We start from the raw sequence: 14981 nt of genomic DNA on the forward strand, positions 1-14981 counted from the left end.
TACAATCGAGTAAAACAGAATAGAATAGTATAACATAGAATAGAACAGAAAAGAATAGAAAAGAAAGGAATAGAAAAGAATAGAAAATGAAATGATGGAAAAGAATAGAGTAAAACAGAACAGGATAGAAAATAAAATAAAATAATAAAATAGAATAGAAAATAAGGGAGTAAACTAGAATAGAGTAAAACAGCATAGAATAGAAAAGAATAGAAAGGAATGGAATAGAAAAGAATAGAAAGGAATGGAATAGAAAAGAATAGAAAGGAATGGAATAGAAAAGAATACAATAGAAAATAAAATAATAGAACAGAATAGAAAAAACAACAGAACAGATTAGAAAGAATATAACCGTCTTTTCAAATAGAATAAATTCGAATTCAGATGCCGTTTCAATACTTTTCAATTCGGTCAAATATGAATTCGAAAACGAATAAATGAAACAAAACTAAATGAATTTCGAAAACAAATTAAACTAATATAACAAAACTAAATTATTTAAATATTGAATTTAAACGAAAGGAAACAAATGTTTTCACCTTGCATGCGTCTAAGGCAAATCAGAGGTGGGGGGGGGCGGGGGTTATATACATTTCCAGCAGCCAGCATCAGATGGAGTGGAATTACTGGGATCTGCTGGCAGCTGGGAGACACCTAAAGGTGGCCACTGGAACTTCGTCCTTTAACTCTGGGAACCACAGTGCCACCAGGAACGTTTGACCGCCGACCACGGGAAAATGCAAAACGCGGTACTACCACGATTTGCGTTTTCCCACGCCTGGCGGTGAGGGTAGGCTCGTGTACATGAGGCCTTAGAATGTTTACCACAAAGAACGAGGCTTACTGCAGGCAAAGACACTCAGTTCGTATTGTAGGAGAAGTACAGGGGGTTGGAAAAAAAGATGGAAACACCAGGTAAAAGAAAAACGTATTACCTAATATGGAGTTGGAGCGCCTTTGGCATCCAAGATGGCCGGAATTCTCCTGGGAATTGAGATGATTGTAGCCGTATTAGTGCATTTGTGACAGAAACAATTGAGTACTGTCTGTGATACTTTTTTTATTTGCACTAACATACAATTTTGAGGACAAGTTTTCGGGGAGTGTCCCCTTCTTCAGGGTCCAAGTAGTACTATTAGTCCCCAATCCTCACCAGGTCTTTCGGGTCTGGTATGGAATATAAGGGGAACCCCACGCCAAAATGTAACAAGGGAGACTCCAAATCCTGCCCTCCCCATGTGAATGGGTATGGGCAGGGGTGGACTGACAACTCATGGGGCCCCCGAGCAATAGGGGATCATGGGGCCCCTGTGTCATCTCCCACACCCAAAAAAGCCTATGAAAAAGACAATGAAAGGTACCAGGGGCATCTCATAGGGCCCCCTACTGACCCCAGGCCCTCGGGCAGTGCCCGAGTGCTCAAATGGTCAGTCCGCCCCTGGGTATGGGATACATAGTACTCATTCACCAAAAAGTGTCAAAAGAAAGTAAAAACATAATGACAGGTTTTGACAAATCCTTTGATAAAATACCAAAAAAAAAAGTAGATCCGACGTTAATCACGATGAACGCCGCCGTCGCCGTTAACCTGAAGGAAAAAAAAAATAGCTCCGCACCTGACAAAGGCTTCCGTCTGACAGCTCCTAAATAAGCTCAGAGGTGAAGCGACTCGGTGATGTGACTGGGTGACCCCGCTCCCTTCGTGACATTATCGACCGGGCATGCTGGGTTGATGACGTCACGATGGGGGCAAGGTCACCCAGTGACATCACCGGTTGGTTCCACCCCTTTGCTTATTTAGGAGCTGTCAGACCGCAGAGCTATCAGATGGCGGGAGCCTTTGTCGAGTGCGGAGATGTTTTTTTTTTTGTTGTTCGGGTCGAATCATCTTGATTAACATTGGAACTTCTTTTTTTTTATTATTTTTTTCATTAAAGGACTTGCCAAAACCTGTTGTGTTTTCTCTCTTTTGACACTTTTTTTTGTGAATGAGTAGGGGTGCTATGTACCCCATACTCATTCACATAAGGGAGATGCTGGGACCTGGGGGCTCCCTTGTTGTAAGTCACCCTGTACTGTGGTTGTGGGGGAGAGGCCCTTGTCCCCATCCACATGGGAATAATGTGCTTTGGAGGGCCTCCATGTTGGGGGCATGTGACCTAGTATCAGGGGCGGACTGACCATTTGGAAACTCGGGCACTGCCTGAGGGCCCGGGGTCAGTAGGGGGCCCTATGAGATGCCCCTGGTACCTTTTTCTTAGGCTTTTTTGAGTTTGGGCAAGTACACAGGGGCCCCATGATCCCCTATTGCCCGGGGCCCCGTGAGTTGTCACTCTGCCCCTGCCTAGTATGGTTTTGGAGGGGGGAGCGGCGCTCGCTCATCCCCCCTCTTTCCTGACCTACAGTGCTGCATGCTCAGATAAGGGTCTGGTATAGATTTTGGGAGGGACCCCACACTGTTTTTTTTTGCATGGGGTCCCCCTTAAATCCATACCAGACCCGAAAGGCCTTGTAAGGATTAGGGAGACCCCACACTATTGTTTTCCTAAATTTTTTAATTGCTAGCAATTTTTTTTATATACAGCTGTCAGTGGGGAACCCAGCTGACAGCTGATGACTTATTGGTTGTTAAGGATGTGGCGGCCACCAGCTCCTCAACAACCATTTTGTTTACTGGTTGTTTGGGACACTGGCGTCTGCCCGCTCCTTAACAACCATGTTGTTTACTGGTTGTTAAGGACATTGGCATCCAGCTGTCAGTGGGGAACCCCACTGACAGCTGATGACTGATTGGTTGTTAAGGATCTGGCGGTCGCCTGCTCCTTAACGACCATTTTGTTTACTGGTTGTTAGGGACACTGGCGTCTTCCCACTTTTTAACAACTATGTTGTTTACTGGTAGTTCGGGACACTGGCGTCCGCCCGCTACTTAATGGCCATGTTGTTTACTGGTTGTTAGGGACACTGGCATCTGCCCTCTCCTTAATGACGGTGTTTACTGGTTGTTAGGGACAATGACGTCTGCCTGCTCCTTAATGACCATGGTGTTTACTGGTTGTTAGAGACACTGGCATCTGCCCTCTCCTTAATGACCATGTTTACTGGTTGTTAGGGACAATGACATCCCTGCTCCTTAATGTCCATGTTGTTTACTGGTTGTTAGGGACACTGGCATCTGCCCTCTCCTTAATGACCATGTTGTTTACTGGTTGTTAGGGACAATGGCGTCTTCCCACTTTTTAACAACTATGTTGTTTACTGGTAGTTCGGGACACTGGCGTCTGCCCTTTCCTTAATGACCATGTTGTTTACTGGTTGTTAGGGAGGCTGGCATCTGCCCGCTCCTTTATGACCATGTTGTTTACTGGTTGTTAGGGACACTGGCGTCTGCCCGCTCCTTAATGACCATGTTGTTTACTGGTTGTTAGGGAGGCTGGCATCTGCCCGCTCCTTTATGACCATGTTGTTTACTGGTTGTTAGGGACACTGGCGTCTGCCCTCTCCTTAATGACCTTGTTGTTTACTGGTTGTTAGGGACACTGGCGTCTGCCCGCTACTTAATGGCCAGGTTATTTAATGGTTGTTAGGGACACTGGCGTCTGCCCTCTCCTTAATGACCATGTTGTTTACTGGTTGTTAGGGACACTGGTGTCTGCCTGCTCCTTAATGACCATGTTGTTTACTGGTTGTTAGGGACACTGGCGTCTGCCCGCTCCTTAATGGCCAGGTTATTTACTGGTTGTTAGGGACACTGGCATCTGCCCTCTCCTTAATGACCATGTTGTTTACTGGTTGTTAGGGACACTGGTGTCTGCCTGCTCTTTAATGACCATGTTGTTTACTGGTTGTTAGGGACACTGGTGTCTGTCCGCTCCTTAATGACTATGTTGTTTACTGGTTGTTAAGGATGCTGGCAGCCGCCTGCTACTTAACAACCAGCTAAAGTCACACAGAGCACAAATCGCAAAATGCATAAAAAATGCAAAAACGGGTGTCAAAAAAACTCACAATGCTCCCGGAAAATGCATCAACCACAATCTGCATAGATGTGAACTCAGCCTAAGTGGCCACTTATTTAGATGCACCGCTCTAGTCCTGGATACGTCTACTGCTTCCTTCAGTACAACCTGAAATCTTCATGTGGATTCAAAGATGGAACTTTCATTTGGCATTTTGATCCAAGCTGACTCAATAGCATCACAATGTTTCTGCATTCGGTCAACCACACATCCACTCTGCCCGTTCTACACCGTTACACGGGATCTGTGCTGTGCACATCAAAATCTGATCCTGTTGCAGCAGTCTAGGTAGCATCTCCCCAAGCTTCAGTGGTCCAGTTTTGGAGATGCCTGTTGCATCTGTTTCCTGTCCTTAGCTTACCTGGCATGGTCCTCCTTAGCCAGTGCTCTTCACGGTTGGGTGTCCAGTCATGTATTGCAGTTGTAGGAGTAGTCGCTGACTTTCTACCAACCTTCTCCTGTGACCTCTCTCATTAGGAAGTTGTTTTTCCCCATTCTTTGCAAATTCCCAGGAGATCAGCATTTGCATAGATGATTGCTCCATGCTCAAAGTGACTTCTATCAGACATCTTTCTCATTCTATTGTTTGGATGAGCTCTTACCAGAGAAACATTTCCGCCACCTTAAGCACAGCTCCAGGCTAAACATGGACCTCTTTATTGTAGTGGGCAGCTTTGGCTGCAATACTCACCTTCAATCCAGAGCTGCCCCCATAGTACCTCTTCTTCACCACAGGATGTCCTCAAGCTCCTCAAGAAGACTGAGGGCAAACTATGACTGCAGGGTGTTGTAACCCCACCCCCATGCGGCGCCTTAATGGATGCAGAGAGCAACCATGATGTCATTATGTCCACCTCGCTCTCTGCATCAACCAGGATCACCAACCACCGGGAGAGGACCAAAAAGGAAGAAGACCCAATGAGCCATATAACCAACCAGAAGACATCAGATAAAGGTAAGTAAAGAATCAAACCACAGTGTGTGGGGGGGGGGGGCTCTTGGGAAAGGGGAGCACTTGGACCTGGAGTTGGGCTTTCAGAAGTTTTATGTCCTTGTGTCCCGGGATTCAATAGGAAGATGTGTGTTTTGTAGGAAATAAATACATACCAGTTACCTTGAAGCGCGGTTCCATGCTAAAGCAAAACAGATGGCATGTTCACGTGATTTCCTTCCCTCCCGCCATTAACTTACATTGTGTCAATGAGCCAGAAAATTCGACCATCAGGTTAGAAACAAACTTTGTTACACATGTCAGTTACTACGTCACGCAGAATACTAGGCGACCATTTCTAGACTGGAACCAGGGTGGACGTATGGAAATCCTTCATTTACAGTACAGTGACCCATTCCAGAACTACAGACTAATATGTGGAGACATTGATACAGCTTGTGTCCACCTCCTCAAGGATCCAACCAAGAACTAAAGTATTTCTAAAGTGCCTCAGCAGTAAAAAAAAAAACATTACAGAGCACCTGTTGTCAGTAGAAGAAGAAATAGGGCCCCATCATTGGTGTCAGTGGGAGGAATAGTGCCCCATCATTGGTGTCAGTGGGAGGAATAGTGCCCTATCATTGGGGTCAGTGGTAGGAACAGTGGCCCATCATTGGTGTCAGTGGGAGGTATAGTGTAACATCATTGGTATCAGTTGGAGGAATAGTGCCCCATCATTGGTGTCAGTGGGAGGAATAGTGCCCCATCATTGGTGTCAGTGGGAGGAATAGTGCCCCATCATTGGTGTCAGTGGGAGGAATAGTGCCCCATCATTGGTATCAGTGGGAGGAATAGTGCCCCATCATTGGTGTCAGTGGGAGGAATAGTGCCCCATCATTGGTGTCAGTGGGAGGAATAGTGCCCCATCATTGGTGTCAGTGGGAGGAATAGTGCCCCATCATTGGTGTCAGTGGGAGGAATAGTGCCCCATCATTGGTGTCAGTGGGGGAATAGTGCCCCATCATTGGTGTCAGTGGGAGGAATAGTGCCCCACCATTGGTGTCAGTGGGAGGAATAGTGCCCCATCATTGGTGTCAGTGGGAGGAATAGTGCCCCATCATTGGTGTCAGTGGGAGAAATAGTGCCCCATCATTGGTGTCAGTGGGAGGAATAGTGCCCCATCATTGGTGTCAGTGGGAGGAATAGTGCCCCATCATTGGTGTCAGTGGGAGGAATAGTGCCCCATCATTGGTGTCAGTGGGAGGAATAGTGCCCCATCATTGGTGTCAGTGGGAGGAATAGTGCCCCATCATTGGTGTCAGTGGGAGGAATAGTGCCCCATCATTGGTGTCAGTATGAGGAAAAGTTCTCTACCATTGAGGTCCCTAAGCATGCAGACAGCTTCTACAAACATTGGTGAAAGAATGGGTCGCTCACAGGAGCTCAGTGACTCCAAGCGTGGTCCCGTGATAGGTGGTCACCTGTGCAATAAGTCCATCCGTGACGGTCTTCCCAGAAGAGTTGAAGCTGTTATAGCTGCAAAGGGCGGGGCCAACTCAATATTGAACCCTACGGACTAAGACTGGGGGGCCATTGAAGGTCATGTTCGTGGAAAGGCCGGCGGCCCAATACTTGGTGCAATATAGTATATATATACAGTCATGGCCGAAATTGTTGGCACCCTTGATATTTTTCCTGAAAATCAAGTATTTCACACAAAAAAGGTATTGCATTAACACATGTTTTGCTATACACATGTTTATTCCCTTTGTATGTATTGGAACAAATATAAAACAGAGGCAGAAAAGCAAATATGACATAATGTCACACAAAACCCCAAAAATGGGCTGGACAAAAGTATTGGCACCCTTAACTTAATATTTGGTTGCACACCCTTTGGAAAACATAACTGAAATCAGTCGCTTCCTATAACCATCAATAAGCTTCTGACACCTCTCACCCGGAATTTTGGACCACTCTTCCTTTGCAAACAGCTCCAGGTCTCTCTTATTGGAAGGACACCTTTTCCCAACAGCAATTTTAAGATCTCTCCACAGGTGTTCAATGGGATTTAGATCTGGGCTCATTGCTGGCCACTTCAGAACTCTCCAGCGCTTCTTTGCCATCCATTTCTGAGTGCTTTTTGACGTATGTTTGGGGTCATTGTCCTGCTGGAAGACCCAGGATCTTGGACGCAAACCCAGCTTTCTGACACTGGGCCCTACAGTGCGACCCAAAATCCTTTGGTAATCCTCAGATTTCATGATGCCTTGCACACAGTCAAGGCACCCAGTGCCAGAGGCAGCAAAACAACCCCAAAACATCATTGAACCTCCACCATATTTTACCGTAGGTACTGTGTTTTGTTCTTTGTAGGCCTCATTCCGTTTTCGGTAAACAGTAGAATGATGTGCTTTACCGAAAAGCTCTATCTTGGTCTCATCTGTCCACAAGACGTTTTCCCAGAAGGCTTTTGGCTTACTCAAGTACATTTTGGCAAACTGTAGTCTTGCTTTTTTATGTCTCTGTGTCAGCAGTGGGGTCCTCCTGGGTCTCCTGCCATAGCGTTTCATTTCATTTAAATGTCGACGGATAGTTCGCGCTGACACTGATGCTCCCTGAGCCTGCAGGACAGCTTGAATGTCTTTGGAACATGTTTGGGGCTGCTTATCCACCATCCGGACTATTCTGCGTTGCAATCTTTCATCAATTTTCCTCATCCGTCCACGACCAGGGAGATTAGCTACAGTGCCATGGGTTGCAAACTTCTTGATAATGTTGCGCACTGTGGACAAAGGCAAATCTAGTTCTCTGGAGATGGACTTGTAACCTTGAGATTGTTGATATTTTGCCACAATTTTGGTTCTCAGGTCCTCAGACAGTTCTCGTCTCCTCTTTCTGTTGTCCATGCTTAGTGTGGCACAGACAGACACACAATGCAAAGGTTAAGTGAACGTCTCTCCTTTTTATCTGCTTTCAGGTGTGATTTCTATATTGCCCACACCTGTTACTTGCCCCAGGTGAGTTTACAGGAGCATCACATGCTTGTAACATTCTTATTTATCCGCAGTTGTGAAAGGGTGCCAATACTTTTGTCCAGCCCATTTTTGGAGGTTTGTGTGACATTATGTCGAATTTGCTTTCTTTCCTCCCTTTTTTTGTTTTGTCCCAATACACACAAAGGGAATAAACATGTGTATAGCAAAACATGTGTTAATGCAATACGTTTCGTGAGAAATACATGATTTCCTGGAGAAATATCAAGGGTGCCAACAATTTCGGCCATGACTGTATAATGTTAAAAAATGCGGGTTCTAAGTAATTTTCTAGCAAAAAAAAAACTGATTATCAAATGTAAACAAAGTGCCAGAACAGGCCGAGTATTTGAGGTTCCATTCACACTTGTATAATTCCAGAGTAGCATGACTTTGGGGCACAACTTTGATGCAACTTTGGATGGCTGCAATTTGAAAGTGACTTGTTGTCCTTCTGCAAAGTCATTCTGACGCAACGTTTGAGGGTTTACATTGAAGTCTATGGCTTTCAAGTTGCATGAAAGTGGGACCAAAGTAGTGCAGGAACTACTCTGAAGTTGCTGAGACTGTAAGTTGCACAAATATGAATGGTTACCATTGGGACACATGGGGGTAAGACTTGTCGTGCGACTTGGACATCCAAAGATGCATGACAAGTCGCACAAGTAGGAATGGGGTCAGAAGCGTCCCTAGGGTTGGTGTCACCCGGTGCGGTAACATGTGGTGTCACCCCTCCAGAGAGGAAGGCGCGGTGCCGGTGTAGCGGTAAAATGAGTATCCCTTGAGGATATGTACCCCCTGAAGTTATGTATCCCCTGAAGTTATGTACCCCCTGAAGTTATGTATCCCCTGAAGTTATGTACCCCCTGAAGTTATGTACCCCCTGAAGATATGTATCCCTTGAAGATATGTATCCCTTGAAGATATGTATCCCCTGAAGTGACTGCACACGTGCCGGTTTCAGGCCGAAGAAGCCGTTCTCTGACTTTAGCACAGAGCCGGCGATCGGCTTCTTCGGCCTGAAACCGGCACATGCGCAGTCACTTCAGGGGGTACATATCTTCAGGGGGTACATATCTACAGGGGGTACATACCTTCAGGGGATACATACCTTCAGGGGATACATAACTTCAGGGGATACATAACTTCAGGGGATACATACTTTCAGGGGGTACATATCTTCAGGGGGTACATACCTTCAGGGGATACATACTTTCAGGGGATACATACCTTCAGGGGGTACATACCTTCAGGGGGTACATATCTTCAGGGGATACATATCTTCAGGGGATACATACTTTCAGGGGATACATACCTTCAGGGGGTACATACCTTCAGGGGGTACATATCTTCAGGGGATACATACTTTCAGGGGATACATATCTTCAGGGGGTACATATCTTTAGGGGATACATATCTTCAGGGGGGAAATATCTTCAGGGGGTACATATCTTCAGGGGATACATATCTTCAGGGGGTACATATCTTCAGGGGGTACATACTTTCAGGGGATACATACCTTCAGGGGATACATACTTTCAGGGGATACATACCTTCAGGGGGTACATATCTTCAGGGGGTACATATCTTCAGGGGGTACATATCTTCAGGGGGTACATATCTTGAGGGGATACTCATTTTACTGCTACACCGGGGTGGGGGCAGCTGTCACTGTGCCGGCTTCCTGCTCTTGCACCCCCTGTGATGGTTTCACCCGGTGCGGCCCGCACCCCCCTAGGGATGCCACTGAATGGGGTGCAAGTGGATCATTTGAATGTTACAAGAAGTACATTTCCACTTTAAGATTTTTTTATAAAAGCGCCGGCCGTTATATTTTATATGTTTTTATAATATTTGCCATTATAAAGAAATAAATGGAAAATGAAAATACTTTGATTTGGCGAGAGTGGTGGTTGGGTGATTCAGCGCCGGGAGTCCTGCCAGCAGATCGGGGTCTGTTCCAATGAAAGCGGTAATTGTCAGGAGATAACGGGCCGGAGACAGAGATCAGCAGATACCGATTGATCGATTGATATGTGGGCGTCCAGAGGACAGGCAGATACCATCGCGGTGCAATCCCCGTGCCTGGCGGCCATTATCTCGGCGGTGATAAAACGTGTGGAAATAACGAGAAGAGATGGAAAGATTTCCTGTGAAATATTGTCGCTTGTTTCCTGGAAAGTTACCTAATTCCTACACCAGTTATTGCTTCTACTATGGGTCAGACGTGGCGCTCAGCGTGTGGAAGTCCTGGAGAGTCCTCCTGCACACGGGACGTTTTTAGTCCTCCTGCACACGGGACGTTTTTAGTCCTCCTGCACACCGGACATTTTTAGTCCTCCTGCACACGGGACGTTTTTAGTCCTCCTGCACACGGGACGTTTTTAGTCCTCCTGCACACAGGACGTTTTTAGTCCTCCTGCACACGGGACGTTTTTAGTCCTCCTGCACACAGGACGTTTTTAGTCCTCCTGCTCACGGGACGTTTTTAGTCCTCCTGCTTACGGGACATTTTTAGTCCTCCTGCTTACGGGACATTTTTAGTCCTCCTGCACACGGGACGTTTTTAGTCCTCCTGCTTACGGGACTATTTTAATCCTCCTGCACACGGGACGTTTTTAGTCCTCCTGCTTACGGGACTATTTTAATCCTCCTTGCACACGGGACTTTTTTAGTCCTCCTGCACACAATACAGTTTTGGTCCTCCTGCTCACGGGACGTTTTAGTCCTCCTGCTCACTGGACGTTTTAGTCCTCCTGCACATGGGATGCTTTTAGTCCTCCTGCACACGGGACGTTTTTAGTCCTCCTGCTCACAATACTGTTTTTAGTCCTCCTGCTCACGGGGTGTTTTTAGTCCTCCAGCACCCGGGACGTTTGTACAGCGGCTGTTTTTGGCTTTTGACGTTTTTTTCTACAGCCAGTAAACTCCCCAGCATGTTATCCTCGGTGTCCATGCCAGGGCTGCTGTTAGAAACCACAGGGCCCCATACAGCCAACCTGACAGGGCCCCCACAACCATGGGGCCCCATACAGCCAACCTGACAGGGCCCCCACAACCATGGGGCCCCATATAGCCAACCTGACAACCCCCCCGCCCCTCTCCCATTCCCACAAAAAACACCGTTTATTATGCTTCAATTATGAATGAACACAGTGATTGATTGGTACCGATCACTCATTGTGTTCATTCAGGAAAGGAAGGGCTAGTAAATGTGACATATTTACCAGACCCTTCACCCACTCTCCATCCTGAAGGATCCTATTGTATGCAGCCAATGGGAATGAGGGGAGGGAAGAAGGAAACATTGCAGGGGTGGGGACAGTATGGGGAAATGTCTGGTGTACAGGGAGGGTGATGGGTGCACCAGGGTGGAGCAATTCCTGGAACCGGTCCCCTCTACGGTTCTCTCTCTGCAGCAGCTGAAAGCCGACTTCTTCTCCTCTCCCTTCCACTGGCTTTTAGCTGCTGCAGAGAGAGCCATACAGGGGACCGGTTCCAGGAATTGCCTCCCGCTGTGCTGATAACTCTCCCTGCCCACATCCGATTCACCCAGCTGCCTGGGCCCCTCTGCTGGCCTGGGCCCCATACAGGAGGATTGGTGGTACCCCCATATCCACGGCCTTGATCCATGCACACACAGACTGTAATCAGCATTTTTTGGCTGGAAAAAAACCCAGGACTTCTAGAGGGTTTCTAGAGGAAAAAAACGCAAACACGGAAAAACGTGAAAAAATGCGGCAAAACGCATTAGCGGTGGTGGTGTCATGGTGTGGTGGATCCATCCTGCCTTGTATCAACGGTTCAGGCTGGTGGTGGTGTCATGGTGTGGTGGATCCATCCTGCCTTGTATCAATGGTTCAGGCTGGTGGTGGTGTCATGGTGTGGTGGATCCATTCTGCCTTGTATCAGCAGTTTAGGTTGGTGGTGGTGGTGTCATGGATCCATCCTGCCTTGTATCAGCAGTTTAGGTTGGTGGTGGTGGTGTCATGGATCTATCCTGTCTTGTATCCATGGTTCAGGCTGGTGGTGGTGGTGTCATGGATCTATCCTGTCTTGTATCCATGGTTCAGGCTGGTGGTGGTGTCATGGTGTGGTGGATCCATCCTTCCTTGTATCAATGGTTCAGGCTGGTGGTGGGGGATGTCATGGTATGGTAGATCCATCCTGCTTGTATCAGCGGTTCAGGCTGGTGGTGGTGGTGTCATGGTGTGGTGGATCCATCCTGCCTTGTATCAATGGTTCAGGCTGGTGGTGGTGGTGTCATGGTGTGATGGATCCATCCTGCCTTGTATCAACGGTTCTGGCTGGTGGTGTCATGGTGTGGTGAATCCATCCTGCCTTGTATCAGCGGTTCAAGCTGCTGGTGGTGTCATGGTGGGGGGGATCCATCCTGCCTTGTATCAATGGTTCAGGCTGGTGGTGTCATGGTGTGGGGGATCCATCCTGCCTTGTATCAATGGTTCAGGCTGGTGGTGGTGGTGTCATGGTGTGGTGGATCCATCCTGCCTTGTATCAACGGTACATGCTGTTGATGTTCAATGGTTGCTAGGGACATGGCAGGTGGCAGCACCCGCTGGTTCCTTAGCAACCACTGACAGCGGGAAGCTCTCATATATAGTGATAGAACTACCGCTTTAATATACAGTGTTAGTCTCCCAACGCACAGCAGGGCAAAGTGCAAAAGGAAGCTGAAACAACCAATCAGAATCTCTCTTTCCCTACTCTGGCTTGAATAAAATAAAAATCAGGTTGGTCAGGGAGGCTCCTCGAGGTCTTTGAACTTCACACGCGGAATAGAATAGATGGAGAATTCATATTACGGGGAATTTCCCAGAAGTCGGTTGCAGCTCTAATCAATATTGGCACACAGTTAGGTTTTCCTGTTCAAGGTTTTATTACAAAAGCTCCTCTTGGCAATCGTCTCTGTAGATGATAATAATTTCATAGTCGTTGTGATTGTTGTTACGTAACATGATTTCAGTCTAACCCAAACCTGGACTGTTATCTTGTAAGGGACTAAAGCATTCAGGCCGGCTAAAATGGAATATATGTGTGGATTATTATTATTATTATATAATTTCCCTTGGGATTAATACAGTATTCTGAATCTGAATTGTTATTATTATTAATAAAAAATATTATTATTATTACTATTATTATTATTATTATTACTATTATTATTAATAATAAATCATTTCCCTTGGGATTAATACAGTATTCTGAATCTGAAGTGTTATTATTATTACTATTATTTACAAATGCATTCAGGCTGGCTAAAAAGTAATACGTGTAATGTGTTATTATTATTAGATTGTAAGCTCTCAGGATCAGGGCCCTCTGTTTCCTCTTGTACCAGAATGTATTGTAACTGTAATGTCTGCCTTCATTTTGTAAAGTGCCGTGCTAACTGCTGGCTCCATATAAATCCTGTATAATAATAATTATTATTATATCATTTCCAGTGGGATTAATTAAGTATTCTGAATCTTAATTGTTATTATTATTATTATTATTATTATTATTAATAATAATAATAATAATAATAATAATAATAATTTTATTATTATTAATAATTAATCATTTCCCTTGGGAATAATAATGTATTCTGAATCTGAAGTGTTATTATCATTACTATTATTTACAAATGCACTCAGGCTGGCTAAAAAGTAACATGTGTAGTGTATTATTATTATTAGATTGTAAGCTCCCAGGATCAGGGCCCTCTGTTTCCTCTTGTACCAGAATGTATTGTAACTGTAATGTCTGCCTTCATTTTAGCACTATATAAATCTTGTATAATAATAATTATTATTATAATATAATTTCCAGTGGGATTAATAAAGTAATCTGAATTGTTATTATTATTATTAATAAAATATTATTATTATTACTATTATTATTATTATTATTATTATTATGAATATATATTTTCCCTTGGGATTAATACAGTATTCTGAATCTGAATTGGTATTATTATTAATAAAATATTATTATTATTATTATTACTATTATTAATATTATTATTATTATGAATATATATTTTCCCTTGGGATTAATACAGTATTCTGAATCTGAATTGGTATTATTATTAATAAAATATTATTATTATTATTACTATTATTAATATTATTATTATTATTATAAATATATATTTTCCCTTGGGATTAATACAGTATTCTGAATCTGAATTGATATTATTATTACTATTATTTACTAATGCATTCAGGCTGGTTAAAAAGTAACATGTATAGTGTATTGTTATTATTGTTATCAATATTATTATTATTATAACAATTCAGAATTCTTTATTAATCCCACTGGAAATTATATAATAATAATAATAATAGTAATAATAATAATATTTTTTATTAATAATAATAACAATTCAGATTCAGAATACTGTATTAATCCCAAGGGAAATTATATATTCATAATAATAATAATAATAATAGTAATAATAATAATATTTTTTATTAATAATAATAACAATTCAGATTAAGAATACTTTATTAATCCCACTGGAAATTACATAATAATAATTATTATTATTATACAGGATTTATATAGCGCCAACAGTTTGCGCAGTGCTTTACAAAATGAAGGCAGACATGACAGTTACAATACATTCTGGTACAAGAGGAAACGGGGCCCTGATCCTGGGAGCTTACAATCTAATAATAATAACACACAACACATGTTACTTTTTAGCCAGTCTGAAGGCATTTGTAAATAATAGTAATAATAATAACACTTCAGATTCAGAATACTTTATTAATCCCAAGAGAAATTATATTATAATAATAACAGACCTGCAGATACTTTTGCTTTGCTGTTACTACCTCTTGTATATTTTCTGTACTATAGTCCATTGTTTATACCGCCTGTTACTTTGTGTGTCAGTCGGACCTCCAGCGTGCTGCCGGCACAGGACACCTCGACTATTAATATATAATAATAATGGCGGCACGTTGGGTTTGTTACTTTTAGCCAGCT

At 44.0% G+C, this 14981-nt stretch overlaps 1 protein-coding gene across 1 annotated transcript in view; it reads left to right on the forward strand.

Moving 5' to 3' along the window:
• PLB1 (phospholipase B1) overlaps window positions 1-14981 on the forward strand; it is a 188453-nt gene that overhangs the window by 37490 nt on the left and 135982 nt on the right. The gene's annotated exons all lie outside the window — the stretch shown is intronic.

This window comes from Staurois parvus, unplaced genomic scaffold (assembly GCF_062004578.1).
Source record: "Staurois parvus isolate SC_StPar_1 unplaced genomic scaffold, SC_StPar_1.0 ptg001073l, whole genome shotgun sequence".
Taxonomy (NCBI): domain Eukaryota; kingdom Metazoa; phylum Chordata; class Amphibia; order Anura; family Ranidae; genus Staurois; species Staurois parvus.